Source organism: Crinia signifera, chromosome 19, assembly GCF_055691185.1.
Source record: "Crinia signifera chromosome 19, ASM5569118v1, whole genome shotgun sequence".
NCBI lineage: Eukaryota > Metazoa > Chordata > Amphibia > Anura > Myobatrachidae > Crinia > Crinia signifera.
The window spans coordinates 72,985,216-73,012,379 of NC_139226.1; the positions used below are offsets into that span (position 1 = coordinate 72,985,216).

Genomic DNA, 27,164 nt, shown 5'->3' on the forward strand with positions numbered 1-27,164 from the left:
GTTTGACCTCTTCCAAATGTCAGTGCTGGCAATAAAAAGAAAAAGTTTCCAATTTAAATAGCTAGAGAATAAAAACAATTTGCCAGTAATGTGAAAAAACCTACAGCACCTGGTGTTCCCATGTGGTCTCCCACCCAAGTACTAACCAGGCCCAACACTGCTTAGCTTCCAAGATCAGGCGAGATTGGGCCTATCCAATGTGGTATGGCTGTAGGTGAAATACAGGCACTTTTTTGCCCTCTTCTACTTCTATCACCAGGTAAGCTAATAAAAAAGTTTCCTAACTGTATTGGCTTACTGAAAAAAATCATGAGTTGGTAATGTAAAAAGACCTACAGGACATGATATTAGCAGGGGGTCTTAAATTAAACTACTAAAGAGGCTCAACACTGTTTAGCTGCCAAAAGCAGTTGGAATTGGACCTAAACAGTGTGGTAAGTCTTTAGGTGATGGCTATTGTGTCTGTTTGACCTCTTCCAAATGTCAGTGCTGGCAATAAAAAGAAAAAGTTTCCAATTTAAATAGCTAGAGAATAAAAACAATTTGCCAGTAATGTGAAAAAACCTACAGCACCTGGTGTTCCCATGTGGTCTTCCACCCAAGTATTAACCAGGCCCAACACTGCTTACCTTCCAAGATCAGACGAGATTGGGCCTATCCAATGTGGTATGGCTGTAGGTGAGATACAGGCACTTTTTTGCCATCCTCTACTTCTATCACCAGGTAAGCTAATAAAAAAGTTTCCTAACTGTATTGGCTTACTGAAAAAAATCATGAGTTGGTAATGTAAAAAGACCTACAGGACATGTTATTAGCAGGGGGTCTTAAATTAAACTACTAAAGAGGCTCAACACTGTTTAGCTGCCAAAAGCAGTTGGAATTGGGCCTTAACAGTGTAGTAAGTCTTTAGGTGATGGCTATTGTGTCTGTTTGACCTCTTCCAAATGTCTGTACTGACAATAAAAAGAAAAAGTTTCCAATTTAAATAGCTAGAGAATAAAAACAATTTGCCAGTAATGTGAAAAAACCTACAGCACCTGGTGTTCCCATGTGGTCTCCCACCCAAGTACTAACCAGGCCCAACACTGCTTAGCTTCCAAGATCAGACGAGATTGGGCCTATCCAATGTGGTATGGCTATAGGTGAGATACATACACTTTTTTGCCCTCTTCTACTTCTATCACCAGGTAAGCTAATACAAAAGTTTCCTAACTGTATTGGCTTACTGAAAAAAATCATGTGTTGGTAATGTAAAAAGACCTACAGGACATGATATTAGCTGCGGGTCTTAAATTAAACTACTAAAGAGGCTCAACACTGTTTAGCTGCCAAAAGCAGTTGGAATTGGGCCTAAACAGTGTGGTAAGTCTTTAGGTGATGGCTATTGTGTCTGTTTGACCTCTTCCAAATGTCAGTGCTGGCAATAAAAAGAAAAAGTTTCCAATTTAAATAGCTAGAGAATAATAACAATTTGCCAGTAATGTGAAAAAACCTACAGCACCTGGTGTTCCCATGTGGTATCCCACCCAAGTACTAACCAGGCCCAACACTGCTTAGCTTCCAAGATCAGGCGAGATTGGGCCTATCCAATGTGGTATGGCTGTAGGTGAAATACAGGCACTTTTTTGCCCTCTTCTACTTCTATCACCAGGTAAGCTAATAAAAAAGTTTCCTAACTGTATTGGCTTACTGAAAAAAATCATGAGTTGGTAATGTAAAAAGACCTACAGGACATGTTATTAGCAGGGGGTCTTAAATTAAACTACTAAAGAGGCTCAACACTGTTTAGCTGCCAAAAGCAGTTGGAATTGGGCCTTAACAGTGTGGTAAGTCTTTAGGTGATGGCTATTGTGTCTGTTTGAACTCTTCCAAATGTCTGTGCTGGCAATAAAAAGAAAAAGTTTCCAATTTAAATAGCTAGAGAATAATAACAATTTGCCAGTAATGTGAAAAAACCTACAGCACCTGGTGTTCCCATGTGGTCTCCCACCCAAGTACTAACCAGGCCCAACACTGCTTAGCTTCCAAGATCAGGCGAGATTGGGCCTATCCAATGTGGTATGGCTGTAGGTGAGATACAAGCACTTTTTTTCCCTCTTCTACTTCTATAACCAGGTAAGCTAATTAAAAAGTTTCCCAACTGTATTGTCTTACTGAAAAAAATCATGTGTTGGTAATGTAAAAAGACCTACAGGACATGATATTAGCAGGGGGTCTTAAATTAAACTACTAAAGAGGCTCAACACTGTTTAGCTGCCAAAAGCAGTTGGAATTGGACCTAAACAGTGTGGTAAGTCTTTAGGTGATGGCTATTGTGTCTGTTTGACCTCTTCCAAATGTCAGTGCTGGCAATAAAAAGAAAAAGTTTCCAATTTAAATAGCTAGAGAATAAAAACAATTTGCCAGTAATGTGAAAAAACCTACAGCACCTGGTGTTCCCATGTGGTCTTCCACCCAAGTATTAACCAGGCCCAACACTGCTTACCTTCCAAGATCAGACGAGATTGGGCCTATCCAATGTGATATGGCTGTAGGTGAGATACAGGCACTTTTTTGCCATCCTCTACTTCTATCACCAGGTAAGCTAATAAAAAAGTTTCCTAACTGTATTGGCTTACTGAAAAAAATCATGAGTTGGTAATGTAAAAAGACCTACAGGACATGTTATTAGCAGGGGGTCTTAAATTAAACTACTAAAGAGGCTCAACACTGTTTAGCTGCCAAAAGCAGTTGGAATTGGGCCTTAACAGTGTAGTAAGTCTTTAGGTGATGGCTATTGTGTCTGTTTGACCTCTTCCAAATGTCAGTGCTGGCAATAAAAAGAAAAAGTTTCCAATTTAAATAGCTAGAGAATAAAAACAATTTGCCAGTAATGTGAAAAAACCTACAGCACCTGGTGTTCCCATGTGGTCTCCCACCCAAGTACTAACCAGGCCCAATACTGCTTAGCTTCCAAGATCAGACGAGATTGGGCCTATCCAATGTGGTATGGCTGTAGGCTCGATATAGGCGCTTTTTTGCCCTCTTCTACTTCTATCACCAGGTAAGCTAATAAAAAAGTTTCCTAACTGTATTGGCTTACTGAAAAAAATCATGAGTTGGTAATGTAAAAAGACCTACAGGACATGTTATTAGCAGGGGGTCTTAAATTAAACTACTAAAGAGGCTCAACACTGTTTAGCTGCCAAAAGCAGTTGGAATTGGGCCTTAACAGTGTGGCTGTTTGACCTCTTCCAAATGTCTGTGCTGGCAATAAAAAGAAAAAGTTTCCAATTTAAATAGCTAGAGAATAATAACAATTTGCCAGTAATTTGAAAAAACCTACAGCACCTGGTGTTCCCATGTGGTATCCCACCCAAGTACTAACCAGGCCCAACACTGCTTAGCTTCCAAGATCAGGCGAGATTGGGCCTATCCAATGTGGTATGGCTGTAGGTGAAATACAGGCACTTTTTTGCCCTCTTCTACTTCTATCACCAGGTAAGCTAATAAAAAAGTTTCCTAACTGTATTGGCTTACTGAAAAAAATCATGAGTTGGTAATGTAAAAAGACCTACAGGACATGTTATTAGCAGGGGGTCTTAAATTAAACTACTAAAGAGGCTCAACACTGTTTAGCTGCCAAAAGCAGTTGGAATTGGGCCTTAACAGTGTGGTAAGTCTTTAGGTGATGGCTATTGTGTCTGTTTGAACTCTTCCAAATGTCTGTGCTGGCAATAAAAAGAAAAAGTTTCCAATTTAAATAGCTAGAGAATAATAACAATTTGCCAGTAATGTGAAAAAACCTACAGCACCTGGTGTTCCCATGTGGTCTCCCACCCAAGTACTAACCAGGCCCAACACTGCTTAGCTTCCAAGATCAGGCGAGATTGGGCCTATCCAATGTGGTATGGCTGTAGGTGAGATACAAGCACTTTTTTGCCCTCTTCTACTTCTATAACCAGGTAAGCTAATTAAAAAGTTTCCCAACTGTATTGTCTTACTGAAAAAAATCATGTGTTGGTAATGTAAAAAGACCTACAGGACATGATATTAGCAGGGGGTCTTAAATTAAACTACTAAAGAGGCTCAACACTGTTTAGCTGCCAAAAGCAGTTGGAATTGGACCTAAACAGTGTGGTAAGTCTTTAGGTGATGGCTATTGTGTCTGTTTGACCTCTTCCAAATGTCAGTGCTGGCAATAAAAAGAAAAAGTTTCCAATTTAAATAGCTAGAGAATAAAAACAATTTGCCAGTAATGTGAAAAAACCTACAGCACCTGGTGTTCCCATGTGGTCTTCCACCCAAGTATTAACCAGGCCCAACACTGCTTACCTTCCAAGATCAGACGAGATTAGGCCTATCCAATGTGATATGGCTGTAGGTGAGATACAGGCACTTTTTTGCCATCCTCTACTTCTATCACCAGGTAAGCTAATAAAAAAGTTTCCTAACTGTATTGGCTTACTGAAAAAAATCATGAGTTGGTAATGTAAAAAGACCTACAGGACATGTTATTAGCAGGGGGTCTTAAATTAAACTACTAAAGAGGCTCAACACTGTTTAGCTGCCAAAAGCAGTTGGAATTGGGCCTTAACAGTGTAGTAAGTCTTTAGGTGATGCTATTGTGTCTGTTTGACCTCTTCCAAATGTCAGTGCTGGCAATAAAAAGAAAAAGTTTCCAATTTAAATAGCTAGAGAATAAAAACAATTTGCCAGTAATGTGAAAAAACCTACAGCACCTGGTGTTCCCATGTGGTCTCCCACCCAAGTACTAACCAGGCCCAATACTGCTTAGCTTCCAAGATCAGACGAGATTGGGCCTATCCAATGTGGTATGGCTGTAGGTTCGATATAGGCGCTTTTTTGCCCTCTTCTACTTCTATCACCAGGTAAGCTAATAAAAAAGTTTCCTAACTGTATTGGCTTACTGAAAAAAATCATGAGTTGGTAATGTAAAAAGACCTACAGGACATGTTATTAGCAGGGGGTCTTAAATTAAACTACTAAAGAGGCTCAACACTGTTTAGCTGCCAAAAGCAGTTGGAATTGGGCCTTAACAGTGTGGCTGTTTGACCTCTTCCAAATGTCTGTGCTGGCAATAAAAAGAAAAAGTTTCCAATTTAAATAGCTAGAGAATAATAACAATTTGCCAGTAATGTGAAAAAAACCTACAGCACCTGGTGTTCCCATGTGGTCTCCCACCCAAGTACTAACCAGGCCCAACACTGCTTAGCTTCCAAGATCAGACGAGATTGGGACTATCCAATGTGGTATGGCTGTAGGTGAGATACAGGCACTTTTTTGCCCTCTTCTACTTCTATCACCAGGTAAGCTAATAAAAAAGTTTCCTAACTGTATTGGCTTACTGAAAAAAATCATGAGTTGGTAATGTAAAAAGACCTACAGGACATGTTATTAGCAGGGGGTCTTAAATTAAACTACTAAAGAGGCTCAACACTGTTTAGCTGCCAAAAGCAGTTGGAATTGGGCCTTAACAGTGTGGTAAGTCTTTAGGTGATGGCTATTGTGTCTGTTTGAACTCTTCCAAATGTCTGTGCTGGCAATAAAAAGAAAAAGTTTCCAATTTAAATAGCTAGAGAATAATAACAATTTGCCAGTAATGTGAAAAAACCTACAGCACCTGGTGTTCCCATGTGGTCTCCCACCCAAGTACTAACCAGGCCCAACACTGCTTAGCTTCCAAGATCAGACGAGATTGGGCCTATCCAATGTGGTATGGCTGTAAGTGAGATACAGGCACTTTTTTGTCCTCTTCTACTTCTATCACCAGGTAAGCTAATAAAAAAGTTTCCTAACTGTATTGGCTTACTGAAAAAAATAATGTGTTGGTAATGTAAAAAGACCTACAGGACATTATATTAGCTGGGGGTCTTAAATTAAACTACTAAAGTGGCTCAGCACTGTTTAGCTGCCAAAAGCAGTTGGAATTGGGCCTAAACAGTGTGGTAAGTCTTTAGGTGATGGCTATTGTGTCTGTTTGACCTCTTCCAAATGTCAGTGCTGGCAATAAAAAGAAAAAGTTTCCAATTTAAATAGCTAGAGAATAAAAACAATTTGCCAGTAATGTGAAAAAACCTACAGCACCTGGTGTTCCCATGTGGTCTCCCACCCATGTACTAACCAGGCCCAACACTGCTTAGCTTCCAAGATCAGGCGAGATTGGGCCTATCCAATGTGGTATGGCTGTAGGTGAGATACAGGCACTTTTTTGCTCTCTTCTACTTCTATCACCATGTAAGCTAATAAAAAAGTTTCCCAACTGTATTGTCTTACTGAAAAAAATCATGTGTTGGTAATGTAAAAAGACCTACATGACATGATATTAGCAGGGGGTCTTAAATTAAACTACTAAAGAGGCTCAACACTGTTTAGCTGCCAAAAGCAGTTGGAATTGGGCCTAAACAGTGTGGTAAGTCTTTAGGTGATGGCTTTTGTGTCTGTTTGACCTCTTCCAAATGTCTGTAATGACAATAAAAAGAAAAAGTTTCCAATTTAAATAGCTAGAGAATAAAAACAATTTGCCAGTAATGTGAAAAAACCTACAGCACCTGGTGTTCCCATGTGGTCTCCCACCCAAATACTAACCAGGCCCAACACTGCTTAGCTTTCAAGATCAGACGAGATTGGGCCTATCCAATGTGGTATGGCTGTAGGTGAGATACAGGCACTTTTTTGCCCTCTTCTACTTCTATCACCAGGTAAGCTAATAAAAAAGTTTCCTAACTGTATTGGCTTACTGAAAAAAATCATGTGTTGGTAATGTAAAAGACGTTCAGGACATGATATTAGCAGGGGGTCCTAAATTAAACTACTAAAGAGGCTCAGCACTGTTTAGCTGCCAAAAGCAGTTGGAATTGGGCCTAAACAGTGTGGTAAGTCTTTAGGTGATGGCTATTGTGTCTGTTTGACCTCTTCCAAATGTCAGTGCTGGCAATAAAAAGAAAAAGTTTCCAATTTAAATAGCTAGAGAATAAAAACAATTTGCCAGTAATGTGAAAAAACCTACAGCACCTGGTGTTCCCATGTGGTTTCCCACCCAAGTACTAACCAGGCCCAACACTGCTTAGCTTCCAAGATCAGACGAGATTGGGACTATCCAATGTGGTATTGCTGTAGGTGAGATACAGGCACTTTTTTGCCCTCTTCTACTTCTATCACCAGGTAAGCTAATAAAAAAGTTTCCTAACTGTATTGGCTTACTGAAAAAAATCATGTGTTGGTAATGTAAAAAGACCTACAGGACATGTTATTAGCAGGGGGTCTTAAATTAAACTACTAAAGAGGCTCAACACTGTTTAGCTGCCAAAAGCAGTTGGAATTGGGCCTAAACAGTATGGTAAGCCTTTAGGTGATGGCTATTGTGTCTATTTGACCTCTTCCAAATGTCAGTGCTGGCAATAAAAAGAAAAAATTTCCAATTTAAATAGCTAGAGAATAAAAACAATTTGCCAGTAATGTGAAAAAACCTACAGCACCTGGTGTTCCCATGTGGTCTCCCACCCAAGTACTAACCAGGCCCAACACTGCTTAGCTTCCAAGATCAGACGAGATTGGGCCTATCCAATGTGGTATGGCTGTAGGTGAGATACATACACTTTTTTGCCCTCTTCTACTTCTATCACCAGGTAAGCTAATACAAAAGTTTCCTAACTGTATTGGCTTACTGAAAAAAATCATGTGTTGGTAATGTAAAAAGACCTACAGGACATGATATTAGCAGGGGGTCTTAAATTAAACTACTAAAGAGGCTCAACACTGTTTAGCTGCCAAAAGCAGTTGGAATTGGGCCTAAACAGTGTGGTAAGTCTTTAGGTGATGGCTATTGTGTCTGTTTGACCTCTTCCAAATGTCAGTGCTGGCAATAAAAAGAAAAAGTTTCCAATTTAAATAGCTAGAGAATAAAAACAATTTGCCAGTAATGTGAAAAAACCTACAGCACCTGGTGTTCCCATGTGGTCTCCCACCAAAGTACTAACCAGGCCCAACACTGCTTAGCTTCCAAGATCAGGCGAGATTGGGCCTATCCAATGTGGTATGGCTGTAGGTGAAATACAGGCACTTTTTTGCCCTCTTCTACTTCTATCACCAGGTAAGCTAATAAAAAAGTTTCCTAACTGTATTGGCTTACTGAAAAAAATCATGAGTTGGTAATGTAAAAAGACCTACAGGACATGTTATTAGCAGGGGGTCTTAAATTAAACTACTAAAGAGGCTCAACACTGTTTAGCTGCCAAAAGCAGTTGGAATTGGGCCTTAACAGTGTGGTAAGTCTTTAGGTGATGGCTATTGTGTCTGTTTGAACTCTTCCAAATGTCTGTGCTGGCAATAAAAAGAAAAAGTTTCCAATTTAAATAGCTAGAGAATAATAACAATTTGCCAGTAATGTGAAAAAACCTACAGCACCTGGTGTTCCCATGTGGTCTCCCACCCAAGTACTAACCAGGCCCAACACTGCTTAGCTTCCAAGATCAGGCGAGATTGGGCCTATCCAATGTGGTATGGCTGTAGGTGAGATACAAGCACTTTTTTGCCCTCTTCTACTTCTATAACCAGGTAAGCTAATTAAAAAGTTTCCCAACTGTATTGTCTTACTGAAAAAAATCATGTGTTGGTAATGTAAAAAGACCTACAGGACATGATATTAGCAGGGGGTCTTAAATTAAACTACTAAAGAGGCTCAACACTGTTTAGCTGCCAAAAGCAGTTGGAATTGGACCTAAACAGTGTGGTAAGTCTTTAGGTGATGGCTATTGTGTCTGTTTGACCTCTTCCAAATGTCAGTGCTGGCAATAAAAAGAAAAAGTTTCCAATTTAAATAGCTAGAGAATAAAAACAATTTGCCAGTAATGTGAAAAAACCTACAGCACCTGGTGTTCCCATGTGGTCTTCCACCCAAGTATTAACCAGGCCCAACACTGCTTACCTTCCAAGATCAGACGAGATTGGGCCTATCCAATGTGGTATGGCTGTAGGTGAGATACAGGCACTTTTTTGCCATCCTCTACTTCTATCACCAGGTAAGCTAATAAAAAAGTTTCCTAACTGTATTGGCTTACTGAAAAAAATCATGAGTTGGTAATGTAAAAAGACCTACAGGACATGTTATTAGCAGGGGGTCTTAAATTAAACTACTAAAGAGGCTCAACACTGTTTAGCTGCCAAAAGCAGTTGGAATTGGGCCTTAACAGTGTAGTAAGTCTTTAGGTGATGGCTATTGTGTCTGTTTGACCTCTTCCAAATGTCTGTACTGACAATAAAAAGAAAAAGTTTCCAATTTAAATAGCTAGAGAATAAAAACAATTTGCCAGTAATATGAAAAAACCTACAGCACCTGGTGTTCCCATGTGGTCTCCCACCCAAGTACTAACCAGGCCCAACACTGCTTAGCTTCCAAGATCAGACGAGATTGGGCCTATCCAATGTGGTATGGCTATAGGTGAGATACATACACTTTTTTGCCCTCTTCTACTTCTATCACCAGGTAAGCTAATACAAAAGTTTCCTAACTGTATTGGCTTACTGAAAAAAATCATGTGTTGGTAATGTAAAAAGACCTACAGGACATGATATTAGCAGGGGGTCTTAAATTAAACTACTAAAGAGGCTCAACACTGTTTAGCTGCCAAAAGCAGTTGGAATTGGACCTAAACAGTGTGGTAAGTCTTTAGGTGATGGCTATTGTGTCTGTTTGACCTCTTCCAAATGTCAGTGCTGGCAATAAAAAGAAAAAGTTTCCAATTTAAATAGCTAGAGAATAAAAACAATTTGCCAGTAATGTGAAAAAACCTACAGCACCTGGTGTTCCCATGTGGTCTTCCACCCAAGTACTAACCAGGCCCAACACTGCTTAGCTTCCAAGATCAGGCGAGATTGGGCCTATCCAATGTGGTATGGCTGTAGTTGAGATACAAGCACTTTTTTGCCCTCTTTTACTTCTATAACCAGGTAAGCTAATTAAAAAGTTTCCCAACTGTATTGTCTTACTGAAAAAAATCATGTGTTGGTAATGTAAAAAGACCTACAGGACATGATATTAGCAGGGGGTCTTAAATTAAACTACTAAAGAGGCTCAACACTGTTTAGCTGCCAAAAGCAGTTGGAATTGGACCTAAACAGTGTGGTAAGTCTTTAGGTGATGGCTATTGTGTCTGTTTGACCTCTTCCAAATGTCAGTGCTGGCAATAAAAAGAAAAAGTTTCCAATTTAAATAGCTAGAGAATAAAAACAATTTGCCAGTAATGTGAAAAAACCTACAGCACCTGGTGTTCCCATGTGGTCTTCCACCCAAGTATTAACCAGGCCCAACACTGCTTACCTTCCAAGATCAGATGAGATTGGGCCTATCCAATGTGATATGGCTGTAGGTGAGATACAGGCACTTTTTTGCCATCCTCTACTTCTATCACCAGGTAAGCTAATAAAAAAGTTTCCTAACTGTATTGGCTTACTGAAAAAAATCATGAGTTGGTAATGTAAAAAGACCTACAGGACATGTTATTAGCAGGGGGTCTTAAATTAAACTACTAAAGAGGCTGAACACTGTTTAGCTGCCAAAAGCAGTTGGAATTGGGCCTTAACAGTGTAGTAAGTCTTTAGGTGATGGCTATTGTGTCTGTTTGACCTCTTCCAAATGTCAGTGCTGGCAATAAAAAGAAAAAGTTTCCAATTTAAATAGCTAGAGAATAAAAACAATTTGCCAGTAATGTGAAAAAACCTACAGCACCTGGTGTTCCCATGTGGTCTCCCACCCAAGTACTAACCAGGCCCAACACTGCTTAGCTTCCAAGATCAGACGAGATTGGGCCTAGCCAATGTGGTATGGCTGTAGGTTAGATATATGCGCTTTTTTGCCCTCTTCTACTTCTATCACCAGGTAAGCTAATAAAAAAGTTTCCTAACTGTATTGGCTTACTGAAAAAAATCATGAGTTGGTAATGTAAAAAGACCTACAGGACATGTTATTAGCAGGGGGTCTTAAATTAAACTACTAAAGAGGCTCAACACTGTTTAGCTGCCAAAAGCAGTTGGAATTGGGCCTTAACAGTGTGGCTGTTTGACCTCTTCCAAATGTCTGTGCTGGCAATAAAAAGAAAAAGTTTCCAATTTAAATAGCTAGAGAATAATAACAATTTGCCAGTAATGTGAAAAAAACCTACAGCACCTGGTGTTCCCATGTGGTCTCCCACCCAAGTACTAACCAGGCCCAACACTGCTTAGCTTCCAAGATCAGACGAGATTGGGACTATCCAATGTGGTATGGCTGTAGGTGAGATACAGGCACTTTTTTGCCCTCTTCTACTTCTATCACCAGGTAAGCTAATAAAAAAGTTTCCTAACTGTATTGGCTTACTGAAAAAAATCATGTGTTGGTAATGTAAAAAGACCTACAGGACATGTTATTAGCAGGGGGTCTTAAATTAAACTACTAAAGAGGCTCAACACTGTTTAGCTGCCAAAAGCAGTTGGAATTGTGCCTAAACAGTATGGTAAGCCTTTAGGTGATGGCTATTGTGTCTATTTGACCTCTTCCAAATGTCAGTGCTGGCAATAAAAAGAAAAAATTTCCAATTTAAATAGCTAGAGAATAAAAACAATTTGCCAGTAATGTGAAAAAACCTACAGCACCTGGTGTTCCCATGTGGTCTCTCACCCAAGTTCTAACCAGTCCCAACACTGCTTAGCTTCCAAGATCAGACGAGATTGGGCCTATCCAATGTGGTATGGCTGTAGGTGAGATACAAGCACTTTTTTGCCCTCTTCTACTTCTATAACCAGGTAAGCTAATAAAAAAGTTTCCCAACTGTATTGTCTTACTGATAAAAATCATGTGTTGGTAATGTAAAAAGACCTACAGGACATTATATTAGCAGGGGGTCTTAAATTAAACTACTAAAGTGGCTCAGCACTGTTTAGCTGCCAAAAGCAGTTGGAATTGGGCCTAAACAGTGTGGTAAGTCTTTAGGTGATGGCTATTGTGTCTGTTTGACCTCTTCCAAATGTCAGTGCTGGCAATAAAAAGAAAAAGTTTCCAATTTAAATAGCTAGAGAATAAAAACAATTTGCCAGTAATGTGAAAAAACCTACAGCACCTGGTGTTCCCATGTGGTCTCCTACCCAAGTACTAACCAGGCCCAACACTGCTTAGCTTCCAAGATCAGACGAGTTTGGGCCTATCCAATGTGGTATGGCTGTAAGTGAGATACATACACTTTTTTGCCCTCTTCTACTTCTATCACCAGGTAAGCTAATACAAAAGTTTCCTAACCGTATTGGCTTACTGAAAAAAATCATGTGTTGGTAATGTAAAAAGACCTACAGGACATGATATTAGCAGGGGGTCTTAAATTGAACTACTAAAGAGGCTCAACACTGTTTAGCTGCCAAAAGCAGTTGGAATTGGGCCTAAACAGTGTGGTAAGTCTTTAGGTGATGGCTATTGTGTCTGTTTGACCTCTTCCAAATGTCAATGCTAGCAATAAAAAGAAAAAGTTTCCAATTTAAATAGCTAGAGAATAAAAACAATTTGCCAGTAATGTGAAAAAACCTACAGCACCTGTTGTTCCCATGTGGTCTCCCACCCAAGTACTAACCAGGCCCAACACTGCTTAGCTTCCAAGATCAGGCGAGATTGGGCCTATCCAATGTGGTTTGGCTGTAGGTGAAATACAGGCACTTTTTTGCCCTCTTCTACTTCTATCACCAGGTAAGCTAATAAAAAAGTTTCCCAACTGTATTGTCTTACTGAAAAAAACCATGTGTTGGTAATGTAAAAAGACCTACATGACATGATATTAGCAGGGGGTCTTAAATTAAACTACTAAAGAGGCTCAACACTGTTTAGCTGCCAAAAGCAGTTGGAATTGGGCCTAAACAGTGTGGTAAGTCTTTAGGTGATGGCTATTGTGTCTGTTTGACCTCTTCCAAATGTCTGTAATGGCAATAAAAAGAAAAAGTTTCCAATTTAAATAGCTAGAGAATAAAAACAATTTGCCAGTAATGTGAAAAAACCTACAGCACCTGGTGTTCCCATGTGGTCTCCCACCCAAATACTAACCAGGCCCAACACTGCTTAGCTTCCAAGATCAGACGAGATTGGGCCTATCCAATGTGGTATGGCTGTAGGTGAGATACAGGCACTTTTTTGCCCTCTTCTACTTCTATCACCAGGTAAGCTAATAAAAAAGTTTCCTAACTGTATTGGCTTACTGAAAAAAATCATGTGTTGGTAATGTAAAAGACCTACCGGACATTATATTAGCAGGGGGTCTTAAATTAAACTACTAAAGAGGCTCAACACTGTTTAGCTGCCAAAAGCAGTTGGAATTGGGCCTAAACAGTGTGGTAAGTCTTTAGGTGATGGCTATTGTGTCTGTTTGACCTCTTCCAAATGTCAGTGCTGGCAATAAAAAGAAAAAGTTTCCAATTTAAATAGCTAGAGAATAAAAACAATTTGCCAGTAATGTGAAAAAACCTACAGCACCTGGTGTTCCCATGTGGTTTCCCACCCAAGTACTAACCAGGCCCAACACTGCTTAGCTTCCAAGATCAGACGAGATTGGGCCTATCCAATGTGGTATGGCTGTAGGTGAGACACACACACTTTTTTGCCCTCTTCTACTTCTATCACCAGGTAAGCTAATACAAAAGTTTCCTAACTGTATTGGCTTACTGAAAAAAATCATGTGTTGGTAATGTAAAAAGACCTACAGGACATGATATTAGCAGGGGGTCTTAAATTAAACTACTAAAGAGGCTCAACACTGTTTAGCTGCCAAAAGCAGTTGGAATTGGGCCTAAACAGTGTGGTAAGTCTTTAGGTGATGGCTATTGTGTCTGTTTGACCTCTTCCAAATGTCAGTGCTGGCAATAAAAAGAAAAAGTTTCCAATTTAAATAGCTAGAGAATAAAAACAATTTGCCAGTAATGTGAAAAAACCTACAGCACCTGGTGTTCCCATGTGGTTTCCCACCCAAGTACTAACCAGGCCCAACACTGCTTAGCTTCCAAGATCAGACGAGATTGGGCCTATCCAATGTGGTATGGCTGTAGGTGAGACACACACACTTTTTTGCCCTCTTCTACTTCTATCACCAGGTAAGCTAATACAAAAGTTTCCTAACTGTATTGGCTTACTGAAAAAAATCATGTGTTGGTAATGTAAAAAGACCTACAGGACATGATATTAGCAGGGGGTCTTAAATTAAACTACTAAAGAGGCTCAACACTGTTTAGCTGCCAAAAGCAGTTGGAATTGGACCTAAACAGTGTGGTAAGTCTTTAGGTGATGGCTATTGTGTCTGTTTGACCTCTTCCAAATGTCAGTGCTGGCAATAAAAAGAAAAAGTTTCCAATTTAAATAGCTAGAGAATAAAAACAATTTGCCAGTAATGTGAAAAAACCTACAGCACCTGGTGTTCCCATGTGGTCTTCCACCCAAGTACTAACCAGGCCCAACACTGCTTAGCTTCCAAGATCAGGCGAGATTGGGCCTATCCAATGTGGTATGGCTGTAGTTGAGATACAAGCACTTTTTTGCCCTCTTTTACTTCTATAACCAGGTAAGCTAATTAAAAAGTTTCCCAACTGTATTGTCTTACTGAAAAAAATCATGTGTTGGTAATGTAAAAAGACCTACAGGACATGATATTAGCAGGGGGTCTTAAATTAAACTACTAAAGAGGCTCAACACTGTTTAGCTGCCAAAAGCAGTTGGAATTGGACCTAAACAGTGTGGTAAGTCTTTAGGTGATGGCTATTGTGTCTGTTTGACCTCTTCCAAATGTCAGTGCTGGCAATAAAAAGAAAAAGTTTCCAATTTAAATAGCTAGAGAATAAAAACAATTTGCCAGTAATGTGAAAAAACCTACAGCACCTGGTGTTCCCATGTGGTCTTCCACCCAAGTATTAACCAGGCCCAACACTGCTTACCTTCCAAGATCAGATGAGATTGGGCCTATCCAATGTGATATGGCTGTAGGTGAGATACAGGCACTTTTTTGCCATCCTCTACTTCTATCACCAGGTAAGCTAATAAAAAAGTTTCCTAACTGTATTGGCTTACTGAAAAAAATCATGAGTTGGTAATGTAAAAAGACCTACAGGACATGTTATTAGCAGGGGGTCTTAAATTAAACTACTAAAGAGGCTGAACACTGTTTAGCTGCCAAAAGCAGTTGGAATTGGGCCTTAACAGTGTAGTAAGTCTTTAGGTGATGGCTATTGTGTCTGTTTGACCTCTTCCAAATGTCAGTGCTGGCAATAAAAAGAAAAAGTTTCCAATTTAAATAGCTAGAGAATAAAAACAATTTGCCAGTAATGTGAAAAAACCTACAGCACCTGGTGTTCCCATGTGGTCTCCCACCCAAGTACTAACCAGGCCCAAAACTGCTTAGCTTCCAAGATCAGACGAGATTGGGCCTAGCCAATGTGGTATGGCTGTAGGTTAGATATATGCGCTTTTTTGCCCTCTTCGACTTCTATCACCAGGTAAGCTAATAAAAAAGTTTCCTAACTGTATTGGCTTACTGAAAAAAATCATGAGTTGGTAATGTAAAAAGACCTACAGGACATGTTATTAGCAGGGGGTCTTAAATTAAACTACTAAAGAGGCTCAACACTGTTTAGCTGCCAAAAGCAGTTGGAATTGGGCCTTAACAGTGTGGCTGTTTGACCTCTTCCAAATGTCTGTGCTGGCAATAAAAAGAAAAAGTTTCCAATTTAAATAGCTAGAGAATAATAACAATTTGCCAGTAATGTGAAAAAAACCTACAGCACCTGGTGTTCCCATGTGGTCTCCCACCCAAGTACTAACCAGGCCCAACACTGCTTAGCTTCCAAGATCAGACGAGATTGGGACTATCCAATGTGGTATGGCTGTAGGTGAGATACAGGCACTTTTTTGCCCTCTTCTACTTCTATCACCAGGTAAGCTAATAAAAAAGTTTCCTAACTGTATTGGCTTACTGAAAAAAATCATGTGTTGGTAATGTAAAAAGACCTACAGGACATGTTATTAGCAGGGGGTCTTAAATTAAACTACTAAAGAGGCTCAACACTGTTTAGCTGCCAAAAGCAGTTGGAATTGGGCCTAAACAGTATGGTAAGCCTTTAGGTGATGGCTATTGTGTCTATTTGACCTCTTCCAAATGTCAGTGCTGGCAATAAAAAGAAAAAATTTCCAATTTAAATAGCTAGTTAATAAAAACAATTTGCCAGTAATGTGAAAAAACCTACAGCACCTGGTGTTCCCATGTGGTCTCTCACCCAAGTTCTAACCAGTCCCAACACTGCTTAGCTTCCAAGATCAGACGAGATTGGGCCTATCCAATGTGGTATGGCTGTAGGTGAGATACAAGCACTTTTTTGCCCTCTTCTACTTCTATAACCAGGTAAGCTAATAAAAAAGTTTCCCAACTGTATTGTCTTACTGATAAAAATCATGTGTTGGTAATGTAAAAAGACCTACAGGACATTATATTAGCAGGGGGTCTTAAATTAAACTACTAAAGTGGCTCAGCACTGTTTAGCTGCCAAAAGCAGTTGGAATTGGGCCTAAACAGTGTGGTAAGTCTTTAGGTGATGGCTATTGTGTCTGTTTGACCTCTTCCAAATGTCAGTGCTGGCAATAAAAAGAAAAAGTTTCCAATTTAAATAGCTAGAGAATAAAAACAATTTGCCAGTAATGTGAAAAAACCTACAGCACCTGGTGTTCCCATGTGGTCTTCTACCCAAGTACTAACCAGGCCCAACACTGCTTAGCTTCCAAGATCAGACGAGTTTGGGCCTATCCAATGTGGTATGGCTGTAAGTGAGATACATACACTTTTTTGCCCTCTTCTACTTCTATCACCAGGTAAGCTAATACAAAAGTTTCCTAACCGTATTGGCTTACTGAAAAAAATCATGTGTTGGTAATGTAAAAAGACCTACAGGACATGATATTAGCAGGGGGTCTTAAATTGAACTACTAAAGAGGCTCAACACTGTTTAGCTGCCAAAAGCAGTTGGAATTGGGCCTAAACAGTGTGGTAAGTCTTTAGGTGATGGCTATTGTGTCTGTTTGACCTCTTCCAAATGTCAATGCTAGCAATAAAAAGAAAAAGTTTCCAATTTAAATAGCTAGAGAATAAAAACAATTTGCCAGTAATGTGAAAAAACCTACAGCACCTGTTGTTCCCATGTGGTCTCCCACCCAAGTACTAACCAGGCCCAACACTGCTTAGCTTCCAAGATCAGGCGAGATTGGGCCTATCCAATGTGGTTTGGCTGTAGGTGAAATACAGGCACTTTTTTGCCCTCTTCTACTTCTATCACCAGGTAAGCTAATAAAAAAGTTTCCTAACTGTATTGGCTTACTGAAAAAAATCATGAGTTGGTAATGTAAAAAGACCTACAGGACATGTTATTAGCAGGGGGTCTTAAATTAAACTACTAAAGAGGCTCAACAATGTTTAGCTGCCAAAAGCAGTTGGAATTGGGCCTTAACAGTGTGGTAAGTCTTTAGGTGATGGCTATTGTGTCTGTTTGAACTCTTCCAAATGTCTGTGCTGGCAATAAAAAGAAAAAGTTTCCAATTTAAATAGCTAGAGAATAAAAACAATTTGCCAGTAATGTGAAAAAACCTACAGCACCTGGTGTTCCCATGTGGTTTCCCACCCAAGTACTAACCAGGCCCAACACTGCTTAGCTTCCAAGATCAGACGAGATTGGGCCTATCCAATGTGGTAAAACTGTAGGTGAGACACACACACTTTTTTGCCCTCTTCTACTTCTATCACCAGGTAAGCTAATACAAAAGTTTCCTAACTGTATTGGCTTACTGAAAAAAATCATGTGTTGGTAATGTAAAAAGACCTACAGGACATGATATTAGCAGGGGGTCTTAAATTAAACTACTAAAGAGGCTCAACACTGTTTAGCTGCCAAAAGCAGTTGGAATTGGGCCTAAACAGTGTGGTAAGTCTTTAGGTGATGGCTATTGTGTCTGTTTGACCTCTTCCAAATGTCAGTGCTGGCAATAAAAAGAAAAAGTTTCCAATTTAAATAGCTAGAGAATAAAAACAATTTGCCAGTAATGTGAAAAAACCTACAGCACCTGGTGTTCCCACGTGGTCTCCCACCCAAGTACTAACCAGGCCCAACACTGCTTAGCTTCCAAGATCAGACGAGATTGGGCCTATCCAATGTGGTATGGCTGTAGGTTAGATACAGGCACTTTTTTGCCCTCTTCTACTTCTATCACCAGGTAAGCTAATAAAAAAGTTTCCTAACTGTATTGGCTTACTGAAAAAAATCATGAGTTGGTAATGTAAAAAGACCTACAGGACATGTTATTAGCAGGGGGTCTTAAATTAAACTACTAAAGAGGCTCAACACTGTTTAGCTGCCAAAAGCAGTTGGAATTGGGCCTAAACAGTATGGTAAATCTTTAGGTGATGGCTATTGTGTCTGTTTGACCTCTTCCAAATGTCAGTGCTGGCAATAAAAAGAATTTTTTTTAAATTTAAATAGCTAGAGAATAAAAACAATTTGCCAGTAATGTGAAAAAACCTACAGCACCTGGTGTTCCCATGTGGTCTCCCACCCAAGTACTAACCAGGCCCAACACTGCTTAGCTTCCAAGATCAGACGAGATTGGGCCTATCCAATGTGGTATGGCTGTAGGTGAGATACAAGCACTTTTTTGCCCTCTTCTACTTCTATAACCAGGTAAGCTAATAAAAAAGTTTCCCAACTGTATTGTCTTACTGATAAAAATCATGTGTTGGTAATGTAAAAAGACCTACAGGACATGATATTAGCAGGGGGTCTTAAATTAAACTACTAAAGAGGCTCAACACTGTTTAGCTGCCAAAAGCAGTTGGAATTGGGCCTAAACAGTGTGGTAAGTCTTTAGGTGATGGCTATTGTGTCTGTTTGACCTCTTCCAAATGTCTGTACTGGCAATAAAAAGAAAAAGTTTCCAATTTAAATAGCTAGAGAATAAAAACAATTTGCCAGTAATGTGAAAAAACCTACAGCACCTGGTGTTCCCATGTGGTCTCCCACCCAAGTACTAACCAGGCCCAACACTGCTTAGCTTCCAAGATCAGACGAGATTTGGCCTATCCAATTTGGTATGGCTGTAAGTGAGATACAGGCACTTTTTTGTCCTCTTCTACTTCTATCACCAGGTAAGTTAATAAAAAAGTTTCCTAACTGTATTGGCTTACTGAAAAAAATCATGTGTTGGTAATGTAAAAAGACCTACAGGACATTATATTAGCAGGGGGTCTTAGATTAAACTACTAAAGAGGCTCAGCACTGTTTAGCTGCCAAAAGCAGTTGGAATTGGGCCTAAACAGTGTGGTAAGTCTTTAGGTGATGGCTATTGTGTCTGTTTGACCTCTTCCAAATGTCAGTGCTGGCAATAAAAAGAAAAAGTTTCCAATTTAAATAGCTAGAGAATAAAAACAATTTGCCAGTAATGTGAAAAAACCTACAGCACCTGGTGTTCCCATGTGGTCTCCCACCCAAGTTCTAACCAGGCCCAACACTGCTTAGCTTCCAAGATCAGGCCTATCCAATGTGGTATGGCTGTAGGTGAGATACACACACTTTTTTGCCCTCTTCTACTTCTATCACCAGGTAAGCTAATAAAAAAGTTTCCTAACTGTATTGGCTTACTGAAAAAAATCATGAGTTGGTAATGTAAAAAGACCTACAGGACATGTTATTAGCAGGGGGTCTTAAATTAAACTACTAAAGAGGCTCAACACTGTTTAGCTGCCAAAAGCAGTTGGAATTGGGCCTTAACAGTGTGGTAAGTCTTTAGGTGATGGCTATTGTGTCTGTTTGAACTCTTCCAAATGTCTGTGCTGGCAATAAAAAGAAAAAGTTTCCAATTTAAATAGCTAGAGAATAATAACAATTTGCAAGTAATGTAAAAAAACCTACAGCACCTGGTGTTCTCATGTGTTCTCCCACCCAAGTACTAACCAGGTCCAACACTGCTTAGCTTCCAAGATCAGACGAGATTGGGCCTATCCAATGTGGTATGGCTGTAGGTGAGATACAGGCACTTTTTTGCTCTCTTCTACTTCTATCACCATGTAAGCTAATAAAAAAGTTTCCCAACTGTATTGTCTTACTGAAAAAAATCATGTGTTGGTAATGTAAAAAGACCTACATGACATGATATTAGCAGGGGGTCTTAAATTAAACTACTAAAGAGGCTCAACACTGTTTAGCTGCCAAAAGCAGTTGGAATTGGGCCTAAACAGTGTGGTAAGTCTTTAGGTGATGGCTATTGTGTCTGTTTGACCTCTTCCAAATGTCTGTAATGGCAATAAAAAGAAAAAGTTTCCAATTTAAATAGCTAGAGAATAAAAACAATTTGCCAGTAATGTGAAAAAACCTACAGCACCTGGTGTTCCCATGTGGTCTCCCACCCAAATACTAACCAGGCCCAACACTGCTTAGCTTCCAAGATCAGACGAGATTGGGCCTATCCAATGTGGTATGGCTGTAGGTGAGATACAGGCACTTTTTTGCCCTCTTCTACTTCTATCACCAGGTAAGCTAATAAAAAAGTTTCCTAACTGTATTGGCTTACTGAAAAAAATCATGTGTTGGTAATGTAAAAGACCTACCGGACATTATATTAGCAGGGGGTCTTAAATTAAACTACTAAAGAGGCTCAACACTGTTTAGCTGCCAAAAGCAGTTGGAATTGGGCCTAAACAGTGTGGTAAGTCTTTAGGTGATGGCTATTGTGTCTGTTTGACCTCTTCCAAATGTCAGTGCTGGCAATAAAAAGAAAAAGTTTCCAATTTAAATAGCTAGAGAATAAAAACAATTTGCCAGTAATGTGAAAAAACCTACAGCATCTGGTGTTCCCATGTGGTTTCCCACCCAAGTACTAACCAGGCCCAACACTGCTTAGCTTCCAAGATCAGACGAGATTGGGCCTATCCAATGTGGTATGGCTGTAGGTGAGATACACACACTTTTTTGCCCTCTTCTACTTCTATCACCAGGTAAGCTAATAAAAAAGTTTCCTAACTGTATTGGCTTACTGAAAAAAATCATGAGTTGGTAATGTAAAAAGACCTACAGGACATGTTATTAGCAGGGGGTCTTAAATTAAACTACTAAAGAGGCTCAACACTGTTTAGCTGCCAAAAGCAGTTGGAATTGGGCCTAAACAGTATGGTAAGTCTTTAGGTGATGGCTATTGTGTCTGTTTGACCTCTTCCAAATGTCAGTGCTGGCAATAAAAAGAAAAAATTTCCAATTTAAATAGCTAGAGAATAAAAACAATTTGCCAGTAATGTGAAAAAACCTACAGCACCTGGTGTTCCCATGTGGTCTCCCACCCAAGTACTAACCAGGACCAACACTGCTTAGCTTCCAAGATCAGACGAGATTGGGCCTATCCAATGTGGTATGGCTGTAGGTGAGATACAAGCACTTTTTTGCCCTCTTCTACTTCTATAACCAGGTAAGCTAATAAAAAAGTTTCCCAACTGTATTGTCTCACTGATAAAAATCATGTGTTGGTAATGTAAAAAGACCTACAGGACATGATATTAGCAGGGGGTCTTAAATTAAACTACTAAAGAGGCTCAACACTGTTTAGCTGCCAAAAGCAGTTGGAATTGGGCCTAAACAGTGTGGTAAGTCTTTAGGTGATGGCTATTGTGTCTGTTTGACCTCTTCCAAATGTCTGTACTGGCAATAAAAAGAAAAAGTTTCCAATTTAAATAGCTAGAGAATAAAAACAATTTGCCAGTAATGTGAAAAAACCTACAGCACCTGGTGTTCCCATGTGGTCTCCCACCCAAGTACTAACCAGGCCCAACACTGCTTAGCTTCCAAGATCAGACGAGATTGGGCCTATCCAATGTGGTATGGCTGTAAGTGAGATACAGGCACTTTTTTGTCCTCTTCTACTTCTATCACCAGGTAAGCTAATAAAAAAGTTTCCTAACTGTATTGGCTTACTGAAAAAAATCATGTGTTGGTAATGTAAAAAGACCTACAGGACATTATATTAGCAGGGGGTCTTGAATTAAACTACTAAAGAGGCTCAGCACTGTTTAGCTGCCAAAAGCAGTTGGAATTGGGCCTAAACAGTGTGGCAAGTCTTTAGGTGATGGCTATTGTGTCTGTTTGACCTCTTCCAAATGTCAGTGCTGGCAATAAAAAGAAAAAGTTTACAATTTAAATAGCTAGAGAATAAAAACAATTTGCCAGTAATGTGAAAAAACCTACAGCACCTGGTGTTCCCATGTGGTCTCCCACCCAAGTACTAACCAGGCCCAACACTGCTTAGCTTCCAAGATCAGGCAAAATTGGGCCTATCCAATGTGGTATGGCTGTAGGTGAGATACAAGCACTTTTTTGCCCTCTTCTACTTCTATCACCAGGTAAGCTAATAAAAAAGTTTCCTAACTGTATTGGCTTACTGAAAAAAATCATGAGTTGGTAATGTAAAAAGACCTACAGGACATGTTATTAGCAGGGGGTCTTAAATTAAACTACTAAAGAGGCTCAACACTGTTTAGCTGCCAAAAGCAGTTGGAATTGGGCCTAAACAGTGTGGTAAGTCTTTAGGTGATGGCTATTGTGTCTGTTTGACCTCTTCCAAATGTCAGTGCTGGCAATAAAAAGAAAAAGTTTCCAATTTAAATAGCTAGAGAATAAAAACAATTTGCCAGTAATGTGAAAAAACCTACAGCACCTGGTGTTCCCATGTGGTTTCCCACCCAAGTACTAACCAGGCCCAACACTGCTTAGCTTCCAAGATCAGACGAGATTGGGCCTATCCAATATGGTATGGCTGTAGGTGAGATACACACACTTTTTTGCCCTCTTCTACTTCTATCACCAGGTAAGCTAATACAAAAGTTTCCTAACTGTATTGGCTTACTGAAAAAAATCATGTGTTGGTAATGTAAAAAGACCTACAGGACATGATATTAGCAGGGGGTCTTAAATTAAACTACTAAAGAGGCTCAACACTGTTTAGCTGCCAAAAGCAGTTGGAATTGGGCCTAAACAGTGTGGTAAGTCTTTAGGTGATGGCTATTGTGTCTGTTTGACCTCTTCCAAATGTCAGTGCTGGCAATAAAAAGAAAAAGTTTCCAATTTAAATAGCTAGAGAATAAAAACAATTTGCCAGTAATGTGAAAAAACCTACAGCACCTGGTGTTCCCACGTGGTCTCCCACCCAAGTACTAACCAGGCCCAACACTGCTTAGCTTCCAAGATCAGACGAGATTGGGCCTATCCAATGTGGTATGGCTGTAGGTTAGATACAGGCACTTTTTTGCCCTCTTCTACTTCTATCACCAGGTAAGCTAATAAAAAAGTTTCCTAACTGTATTGGCTTACTGAAAAAAATCATGAGTTGGTAATGTAAAAAGACCTACAGGACATGTTATTAGCAGGGGGTCTTAAATTAAACTACTAAAGAGGCTCAACACTGTTTAGCTGCCAAAAGCAGTTGGAATTGGGCCTAAACAGTATGGTAAATCTTTAGGTGATGGCTATTGTGTCTGTTTGACCTCTTCCAAATGTCAGTGCTGGCAATAAAAAGAAATTTTTTTAAATTTAAATAGCTAGAGAATAAAAACAATTTGCCAGTAATGTGAAAAAACCTACAGCACCTGGTGTTCCCATGTGGTCTCCCACCCAAGTACTAACCAGGCCCAACACTGCTTAGCTTCCAAGATCAGACGAGATTGGGCCTATCCAATGTGGTATGGCTGTAGGTTAGATACAGGCACTTTTTTGCCCTCTTCTACTTCTATCACCAGGTAAGCTAATAAAAAAGTTTCCTAACTGTATTGGCTTACTGAAAAAAATCATGAGTTGGTAATGTAAAAAGACCTACAGGACATGTTATTAGCAGGGGGTCTTAAATTAAACTACTAAAGAGGCTCAACACTGTTTAGCTGCCAAAAGCAGTTGGAATTGGGCCTAAACAGTATGGTAAATCTTTAGGTGATGGCTATTGTGTCTGTTTGACCTCTTCCAAATGTCAGTGCTGGCAATAAAAAGAAATGTTTTTAAATTTAAATAGCTAGAGAATAAAAACAATTTGCCAGTAATGTGAAAAAACCTACAGCACCTGGTGTTCCCATGTGGTCTCCCACCCAAGTACTAACCAGGCCCAACACTGCTTAGCTTCCAAGATCAGACGAGATTGGGCCTATCCAATGTGGTATGGCTGCAGGTGAGATACAAGCACTTTTTTGCCCTCTTCTACTTCTATAACCAGGTAAGCTAATAAAAAAGTTTCCCAACTGTATTGTCTTACTGATAAAAATCATGTGTTGGTAATGTAAAAAGACCTACAGGACATGATATTAGCAGGGGGTCTTAAATTAAACTACTAAAGAGGCTCAACACTGTTTAGCTGCCAAAAGCAGTTGGAATTGGGCCTAAACAGTGTGGTAAGTCTTTAGGTGATGGCTATTGTGTCTGTTTGACCTCTTCCAAATGACTGTACTGGCAATAAAAAGAAAAAGTTTCCAATTTAAACAGCTAGAGAATAAAAACAATTTGCCAGTAATGTGAAAAAACCTACAGCACCTGGTGTTCCCATGTGGTCTCCCACCCAAGTACTAACCAGGCCCAACACTGCTTAGCTTCCAAGATCAGACGAGATTTGGCCTATCCAATGTGGTATGGCTGTAAGTGAGATACAGGCACTTTTTTGTCCTCTTCTACTTCTATCACCAGGTAAGTTAATAAAAAAGTTTCCTAACTGTATTGGCTTACTGAAAAAAATCATGTGTTGGTAATGTAAAAAGACCTACAGGACATTATATTAGCAGGGGGTCTTAAATTAAACTACTAAAGAGGCTCAGCACTGTTTAGCTGCCAAAAGCAGTTGGAATTGGGCCTAAACAGTGTGGTAAGTCTTTAGGTGATGGCTATTGTGTCTGTTTGACCTCTTCCAAATGTCAGTGCTGGCAATAAAAAGAAAAAGTTTCCAATTTAAATAGCTAGAGAATAAAAACAATTTGCCAGTAATGTGAAAAAACCTACAGCACCTGGTATTCCCATGTGGTCTCCCACCCAAGTTCTAACCAGGCCCAACACTGCTTAGCTTCCAAGATCAGACGAGATTGGGCCTATCCAATGTGGTATGGCTGTAGGTGAGATACACACACTTTTTTTGCCCTCTTCTACTTCTATCACCAGGTAAGCTAATAAAAAAGTTTCCTAACTGTATTGGCTTACTGAAAAAAATCATGAGTTGGTAATGTAAAAAGACCTACAGGACATGTTATTAGCAGGGGGTCTTAAATTAAACTACTAAAGAGGCTCAACACTGTTTAGCTGCCAAAAGCAGTTGGAATTGGGCCTTAACAGTGTGGTAAGTCTTTAGGTGATGGCTATTGTGTCTGTTTGAACTCTTCCAAATGTCTGTGCTGGCAATAAAAAGAAAAAGTTTCCAATTTAAATAGCTAGAGAATAATAACAATTTGCAAGTAATGTAAAAAAACCTACAGCACCTGGTGTTCTCATGTGGTCTCCCACCCAAGTACTAACCAGGTCCAACACTGCTTAGCTTCCAAGATCAGACGAGATTGGGCCTATCCAATGTGGTATGGCTGTAGGTGAGATACAGGCACTTTTTTGCTCTCTTCTACTTCTATCACCATGTAAGCTAATAAAAAAGTTTCCCAACTGTATTGTCTTACTGAAAAAAATCATGTGTTGGTAATGTAAAAAGACCTACATGACATGATATTAGCAGGGGGTCTTAAATTAAACTACTAAAGAGGCTCAACACTGTTTAGCTGCCAAAAGCAGTTGGAATTGGGCCTAAACAGTGTGGTAAGTCTTTAGGTGATGGCTATTGTGTCTGTTTGACCTCTTCCAAATGTCTGTAATGGCAATAAAAAGAAAAAGTTTCCAATTTAAATAGCTAGAGAATAAAAACAATTTGCCAGTAATGTGAAAAAACCTACAGCACCTGGTGTTCCCATGTGGTCTCCCACCCAAATACTAACCAGGCCCAACACTGCTTAGCTTCCAAGATCAGACGAGATTGGGCCTATCCAATGTGGTATGGCTGTAGGTGAGATACAGGCACTTTTTTGCCCTCTTCTACTTCTATCACCAGGTAAGCTAATAAAAAAGTCTTCCTAACTGTATTGGCTTACTGAAAAAAATCATGTGTTGGTAATGTAAAAGACCTACCGGACATTATATTAGCAGGGGGTCTTAAATTAAACTACTAAAGAGGCTCAACACTGTTTAGCTGCCAAAAGCAGTTGGAATTGGGCCTAAACAGTGTGGTAAGTCTTTAGGTGATGGCTATTGTGTCTGTTTGACCTCTTCCAAATGTCAGTGCTGGCAATAAAAAGAAAAAGTTTCCAATTTAAATAGCTAGAGAATAAAAACAATTTGCCAGTAATGTGAAAAAACCTACAGCATCTGGTGTTCCCATGTGGTTTCCCACCCAAGTACTAACCAGGCCCAACACTGCTTAGCTTCCAAGATCAGACGAGATTGGGCCTATCCAATGTGGTATGGCTGTAGGTGAGATACACACACTTTTTTGCCCTCTTCTACTTCTATCACCAGGTAAGCTAATACAAAAGTTTCCTAACTGTATTGGCTTACTGAAAAAAATCATGAGTTGGTAATGTAAAAAGACCTACAGGACATGTTATTAGCAGGGGGTCTTAAATTAAACTACTAAAGAGGCTCAACACTGTTTAGCTGCCAAAAGCAGTTGGAATTGGGCCTAAACAGTATGGTAAGTCTTTAGGTGATGGCTATTGTGTCTGTTTGACCTCTTCCAAATGTCAGTGCTGGCAATAAAAAGAAAAAATTTCCAATTTAAATAGCTAGAGAATAAAAACAATTTGCCAGTAATGTGAAAAAACCTACAGCACCTGGTGTTCCCATGTGGTCTCCCACCCAAGTACTAACCAGGACCAACACTGCTTAGCTTCCAAGATCAGACGAGATTGGGCCTATCCAATGTGGTATGGCTGTAGGTGAGATACAAGCACTTTTTTGCCCTCTTCTACTTCTATAACCAGGTAAGCTAATAAAAAAGTTTCCCAACTGTATTGTCTCACTGATAAAAATCATGTGTTGGTAATGTAAAAAGACCTACAGGACATGATATTAGCAGGGGGTCTTAAATTAAA

General features: G+C 39.6%; 41 non-coding genes and 18 pseudogenes across 41 annotated transcripts; all 59 read right to left on the reverse strand.

Moving 5' to 3' along the window:
- Nucleotides 1–97: 97 nt before the first annotated feature.
- Nucleotides 98–216, reverse strand: LOC146043222 (5S ribosomal RNA). Its single transcript, XR_014464216.1, has one exon. It is a non-coding gene; the product is annotated as a 5S ribosomal RNA (ribosomal RNA).
- Nucleotides 217–561: 345 nt separating this feature from the next.
- LOC146043852 (5S ribosomal RNA) lies at nt 562–680 on the reverse strand (annotated as a pseudogene).
- Nucleotides 681–1,025: 345 nt separating this feature from the next.
- On the reverse strand, nt 1,026–1,144 carry LOC146044687 (5S ribosomal RNA). Its single transcript, XR_014465124.1, has one exon. It is a non-coding gene; the product is annotated as a 5S ribosomal RNA (ribosomal RNA).
- A 345-nt stretch (nt 1,145–1,489) lies between these two features.
- On the reverse strand, nt 1,490–1,608 carry LOC146043494 (5S ribosomal RNA). Its single transcript, XR_014464486.1, has one exon. It is a non-coding gene; the product is annotated as a 5S ribosomal RNA (ribosomal RNA).
- Nucleotides 1,609–1,953: 345 nt separating this feature from the next.
- Nucleotides 1,954–2,072, reverse strand: LOC146043223 (5S ribosomal RNA). Its single transcript, XR_014464217.1, has one exon. It is a non-coding gene; the product is annotated as a 5S ribosomal RNA (ribosomal RNA).
- A 345-nt stretch (nt 2,073–2,417) lies between these two features.
- On the reverse strand, nt 2,418–2,536 carry LOC146044066 (5S ribosomal RNA; annotated as a pseudogene).
- A 345-nt stretch (nt 2,537–2,881) lies between these two features.
- LOC146043445 (5S ribosomal RNA) lies at nt 2,882–3,000 on the reverse strand. Its single transcript, XR_014464438.1, has one exon. It is a non-coding gene; the product is annotated as a 5S ribosomal RNA (ribosomal RNA).
- A 318-nt stretch (nt 3,001–3,318) lies between these two features.
- LOC146043495 (5S ribosomal RNA) lies at nt 3,319–3,437 on the reverse strand. Its single transcript, XR_014464487.1, has one exon. It is a non-coding gene; the product is annotated as a 5S ribosomal RNA (ribosomal RNA).
- A 345-nt stretch (nt 3,438–3,782) lies between these two features.
- LOC146043224 (5S ribosomal RNA) lies at nt 3,783–3,901 on the reverse strand. Its single transcript, XR_014464218.1, has one exon. It is a non-coding gene; the product is annotated as a 5S ribosomal RNA (ribosomal RNA).
- A 345-nt stretch (nt 3,902–4,246) lies between these two features.
- Nucleotides 4,247–4,365, reverse strand: LOC146044193 (5S ribosomal RNA; annotated as a pseudogene).
- Nucleotides 4,366–4,709: 344 nt separating this feature from the next.
- On the reverse strand, nt 4,710–4,828 carry LOC146043266 (5S ribosomal RNA). Its single transcript, XR_014464260.1, has one exon. It is a non-coding gene; the product is annotated as a 5S ribosomal RNA (ribosomal RNA).
- Nucleotides 4,829–5,147: 319 nt separating this feature from the next.
- LOC146044579 (5S ribosomal RNA) lies at nt 5,148–5,266 on the reverse strand. The gene has a single exon (XR_014465016.1). It is a non-coding gene; the product is annotated as a 5S ribosomal RNA (ribosomal RNA).
- Nucleotides 5,267–5,611: 345 nt separating this feature from the next.
- On the reverse strand, nt 5,612–5,730 carry LOC146044724 (5S ribosomal RNA). Its single transcript, XR_014465160.1, has one exon. It is a non-coding gene; the product is annotated as a 5S ribosomal RNA (ribosomal RNA).
- Nucleotides 5,731–6,075: 345 nt separating this feature from the next.
- Nucleotides 6,076–6,194, reverse strand: LOC146043713 (5S ribosomal RNA). Its single transcript, XR_014464704.1, has one exon. It is a non-coding gene; the product is annotated as a 5S ribosomal RNA (ribosomal RNA).
- Nucleotides 6,195–6,539: 345 nt separating this feature from the next.
- LOC146043527 (5S ribosomal RNA) lies at nt 6,540–6,658 on the reverse strand. Its single transcript, XR_014464518.1, has one exon. It is a non-coding gene; the product is annotated as a 5S ribosomal RNA (ribosomal RNA).
- A 344-nt stretch (nt 6,659–7,002) lies between these two features.
- On the reverse strand, nt 7,003–7,121 carry LOC146043293 (5S ribosomal RNA). Its single transcript, XR_014464286.1, has one exon. It is a non-coding gene; the product is annotated as a 5S ribosomal RNA (ribosomal RNA).
- A 345-nt stretch (nt 7,122–7,466) lies between these two features.
- On the reverse strand, nt 7,467–7,585 carry LOC146043522 (5S ribosomal RNA). The gene has a single exon (XR_014464515.1). It is a non-coding gene; the product is annotated as a 5S ribosomal RNA (ribosomal RNA).
- Nucleotides 7,586–7,930: 345 nt separating this feature from the next.
- LOC146043323 (5S ribosomal RNA) lies at nt 7,931–8,049 on the reverse strand. The gene has a single exon (XR_014464317.1). It is a non-coding gene; the product is annotated as a 5S ribosomal RNA (ribosomal RNA).
- Nucleotides 8,050–8,394: 345 nt separating this feature from the next.
- On the reverse strand, nt 8,395–8,513 carry LOC146043226 (5S ribosomal RNA). Its single transcript, XR_014464219.1, has one exon. It is a non-coding gene; the product is annotated as a 5S ribosomal RNA (ribosomal RNA).
- A 345-nt stretch (nt 8,514–8,858) lies between these two features.
- LOC146043855 (5S ribosomal RNA) lies at nt 8,859–8,977 on the reverse strand (annotated as a pseudogene).
- A 345-nt stretch (nt 8,978–9,322) lies between these two features.
- On the reverse strand, nt 9,323–9,441 carry LOC146044688 (5S ribosomal RNA). Its single transcript, XR_014465125.1, has one exon. It is a non-coding gene; the product is annotated as a 5S ribosomal RNA (ribosomal RNA).
- Nucleotides 9,442–9,786: 345 nt separating this feature from the next.
- Nucleotides 9,787–9,905, reverse strand: LOC146043913 (5S ribosomal RNA; annotated as a pseudogene).
- Nucleotides 9,906–10,250: 345 nt separating this feature from the next.
- LOC146043985 (5S ribosomal RNA) lies at nt 10,251–10,369 on the reverse strand (annotated as a pseudogene).
- A 345-nt stretch (nt 10,370–10,714) lies between these two features.
- Nucleotides 10,715–10,833, reverse strand: LOC146044762 (5S ribosomal RNA). Its single transcript, XR_014465199.1, has one exon. It is a non-coding gene; the product is annotated as a 5S ribosomal RNA (ribosomal RNA).
- A 319-nt stretch (nt 10,834–11,152) lies between these two features.
- On the reverse strand, nt 11,153–11,271 carry LOC146044581 (5S ribosomal RNA). The gene has a single exon (XR_014465017.1). It is a non-coding gene; the product is annotated as a 5S ribosomal RNA (ribosomal RNA).
- A 345-nt stretch (nt 11,272–11,616) lies between these two features.
- On the reverse strand, nt 11,617–11,735 carry LOC146044266 (5S ribosomal RNA; annotated as a pseudogene).
- A 345-nt stretch (nt 11,736–12,080) lies between these two features.
- On the reverse strand, nt 12,081–12,199 carry LOC146043805 (5S ribosomal RNA; annotated as a pseudogene).
- A 345-nt stretch (nt 12,200–12,544) lies between these two features.
- LOC146043874 (5S ribosomal RNA) lies at nt 12,545–12,663 on the reverse strand (annotated as a pseudogene).
- Nucleotides 12,664–13,008: 345 nt separating this feature from the next.
- LOC146043157 (5S ribosomal RNA) lies at nt 13,009–13,127 on the reverse strand. Its single transcript, XR_014464151.1, has one exon. It is a non-coding gene; the product is annotated as a 5S ribosomal RNA (ribosomal RNA).
- Nucleotides 13,128–13,471: 344 nt separating this feature from the next.
- On the reverse strand, nt 13,472–13,590 carry LOC146044759 (5S ribosomal RNA). Its single transcript, XR_014465195.1, has one exon. It is a non-coding gene; the product is annotated as a 5S ribosomal RNA (ribosomal RNA).
- Nucleotides 13,591–13,935: 345 nt separating this feature from the next.
- Nucleotides 13,936–14,054, reverse strand: LOC146044760 (5S ribosomal RNA). Its single transcript, XR_014465196.1, has one exon. It is a non-coding gene; the product is annotated as a 5S ribosomal RNA (ribosomal RNA).
- A 345-nt stretch (nt 14,055–14,399) lies between these two features.
- Nucleotides 14,400–14,518, reverse strand: LOC146043915 (5S ribosomal RNA; annotated as a pseudogene).
- A 345-nt stretch (nt 14,519–14,863) lies between these two features.
- Nucleotides 14,864–14,982, reverse strand: LOC146043987 (5S ribosomal RNA; annotated as a pseudogene).
- A 345-nt stretch (nt 14,983–15,327) lies between these two features.
- Nucleotides 15,328–15,446, reverse strand: LOC146043608 (5S ribosomal RNA). The gene has a single exon (XR_014464600.1). It is a non-coding gene; the product is annotated as a 5S ribosomal RNA (ribosomal RNA).
- A 319-nt stretch (nt 15,447–15,765) lies between these two features.
- LOC146044582 (5S ribosomal RNA) lies at nt 15,766–15,884 on the reverse strand. Its single transcript, XR_014465018.1, has one exon. It is a non-coding gene; the product is annotated as a 5S ribosomal RNA (ribosomal RNA).
- Nucleotides 15,885–16,229: 345 nt separating this feature from the next.
- LOC146044267 (5S ribosomal RNA) lies at nt 16,230–16,348 on the reverse strand (annotated as a pseudogene).
- A 345-nt stretch (nt 16,349–16,693) lies between these two features.
- Nucleotides 16,694–16,812, reverse strand: LOC146044050 (5S ribosomal RNA; annotated as a pseudogene).
- Nucleotides 16,813–17,157: 345 nt separating this feature from the next.
- LOC146043875 (5S ribosomal RNA) lies at nt 17,158–17,276 on the reverse strand (annotated as a pseudogene).
- A 345-nt stretch (nt 17,277–17,621) lies between these two features.
- Nucleotides 17,622–17,740, reverse strand: LOC146043712 (5S ribosomal RNA). Its single transcript, XR_014464703.1, has one exon. It is a non-coding gene; the product is annotated as a 5S ribosomal RNA (ribosomal RNA).
- A 345-nt stretch (nt 17,741–18,085) lies between these two features.
- LOC146044568 (5S ribosomal RNA) lies at nt 18,086–18,204 on the reverse strand. The gene has a single exon (XR_014465004.1). It is a non-coding gene; the product is annotated as a 5S ribosomal RNA (ribosomal RNA).
- Nucleotides 18,205–18,549: 345 nt separating this feature from the next.
- LOC146043536 (5S ribosomal RNA) lies at nt 18,550–18,668 on the reverse strand. Its single transcript, XR_014464527.1, has one exon. It is a non-coding gene; the product is annotated as a 5S ribosomal RNA (ribosomal RNA).
- A 345-nt stretch (nt 18,669–19,013) lies between these two features.
- On the reverse strand, nt 19,014–19,132 carry LOC146043955 (5S ribosomal RNA; annotated as a pseudogene).
- A 345-nt stretch (nt 19,133–19,477) lies between these two features.
- LOC146044352 (5S ribosomal RNA) lies at nt 19,478–19,586 on the reverse strand (annotated as a pseudogene).
- Nucleotides 19,587–19,931: 345 nt separating this feature from the next.
- Nucleotides 19,932–20,050, reverse strand: LOC146043846 (5S ribosomal RNA; annotated as a pseudogene).
- Nucleotides 20,051–20,395: 345 nt separating this feature from the next.
- Nucleotides 20,396–20,514, reverse strand: LOC146043158 (5S ribosomal RNA). The gene has a single exon (XR_014464152.1). It is a non-coding gene; the product is annotated as a 5S ribosomal RNA (ribosomal RNA).
- Nucleotides 20,515–20,858: 344 nt separating this feature from the next.
- On the reverse strand, nt 20,859–20,977 carry LOC146043661 (5S ribosomal RNA). The gene has a single exon (XR_014464652.1). It is a non-coding gene; the product is annotated as a 5S ribosomal RNA (ribosomal RNA).
- A 345-nt stretch (nt 20,978–21,322) lies between these two features.
- LOC146043208 (5S ribosomal RNA) lies at nt 21,323–21,441 on the reverse strand. The gene has a single exon (XR_014464201.1). It is a non-coding gene; the product is annotated as a 5S ribosomal RNA (ribosomal RNA).
- Nucleotides 21,442–21,786: 345 nt separating this feature from the next.
- Nucleotides 21,787–21,905, reverse strand: LOC146044725 (5S ribosomal RNA). The gene has a single exon (XR_014465161.1). It is a non-coding gene; the product is annotated as a 5S ribosomal RNA (ribosomal RNA).
- A 345-nt stretch (nt 21,906–22,250) lies between these two features.
- Nucleotides 22,251–22,369, reverse strand: LOC146043979 (5S ribosomal RNA; annotated as a pseudogene).
- A 345-nt stretch (nt 22,370–22,714) lies between these two features.
- On the reverse strand, nt 22,715–22,833 carry LOC146043274 (5S ribosomal RNA). The gene has a single exon (XR_014464267.1). It is a non-coding gene; the product is annotated as a 5S ribosomal RNA (ribosomal RNA).
- Nucleotides 22,834–23,178: 345 nt separating this feature from the next.
- On the reverse strand, nt 23,179–23,297 carry LOC146044570 (5S ribosomal RNA). The gene has a single exon (XR_014465006.1). It is a non-coding gene; the product is annotated as a 5S ribosomal RNA (ribosomal RNA).
- A 345-nt stretch (nt 23,298–23,642) lies between these two features.
- Nucleotides 23,643–23,761, reverse strand: LOC146043548 (5S ribosomal RNA). Its single transcript, XR_014464539.1, has one exon. It is a non-coding gene; the product is annotated as a 5S ribosomal RNA (ribosomal RNA).
- Nucleotides 23,762–24,106: 345 nt separating this feature from the next.
- Nucleotides 24,107–24,225, reverse strand: LOC146044742 (5S ribosomal RNA). The gene has a single exon (XR_014465179.1). It is a non-coding gene; the product is annotated as a 5S ribosomal RNA (ribosomal RNA).
- A 345-nt stretch (nt 24,226–24,570) lies between these two features.
- On the reverse strand, nt 24,571–24,689 carry LOC146043496 (5S ribosomal RNA). The gene has a single exon (XR_014464489.1). It is a non-coding gene; the product is annotated as a 5S ribosomal RNA (ribosomal RNA).
- A 345-nt stretch (nt 24,690–25,034) lies between these two features.
- On the reverse strand, nt 25,035–25,153 carry LOC146043533 (5S ribosomal RNA). The gene has a single exon (XR_014464525.1). It is a non-coding gene; the product is annotated as a 5S ribosomal RNA (ribosomal RNA).
- Nucleotides 25,154–25,499: 346 nt separating this feature from the next.
- Nucleotides 25,500–25,618, reverse strand: LOC146044908 (5S ribosomal RNA). Its single transcript, XR_014465345.1, has one exon. It is a non-coding gene; the product is annotated as a 5S ribosomal RNA (ribosomal RNA).
- A 345-nt stretch (nt 25,619–25,963) lies between these two features.
- LOC146043160 (5S ribosomal RNA) lies at nt 25,964–26,082 on the reverse strand. The gene has a single exon (XR_014464153.1). It is a non-coding gene; the product is annotated as a 5S ribosomal RNA (ribosomal RNA).
- Nucleotides 26,083–26,427: 345 nt separating this feature from the next.
- Nucleotides 26,428–26,546, reverse strand: LOC146043662 (5S ribosomal RNA). The gene has a single exon (XR_014464654.1). It is a non-coding gene; the product is annotated as a 5S ribosomal RNA (ribosomal RNA).
- Nucleotides 26,547–26,891: 345 nt separating this feature from the next.
- Nucleotides 26,892–27,010, reverse strand: LOC146043209 (5S ribosomal RNA). The gene has a single exon (XR_014464203.1). It is a non-coding gene; the product is annotated as a 5S ribosomal RNA (ribosomal RNA).
- Between the last annotated feature and the right edge of the window lie 154 nt (nt 27,011–27,164).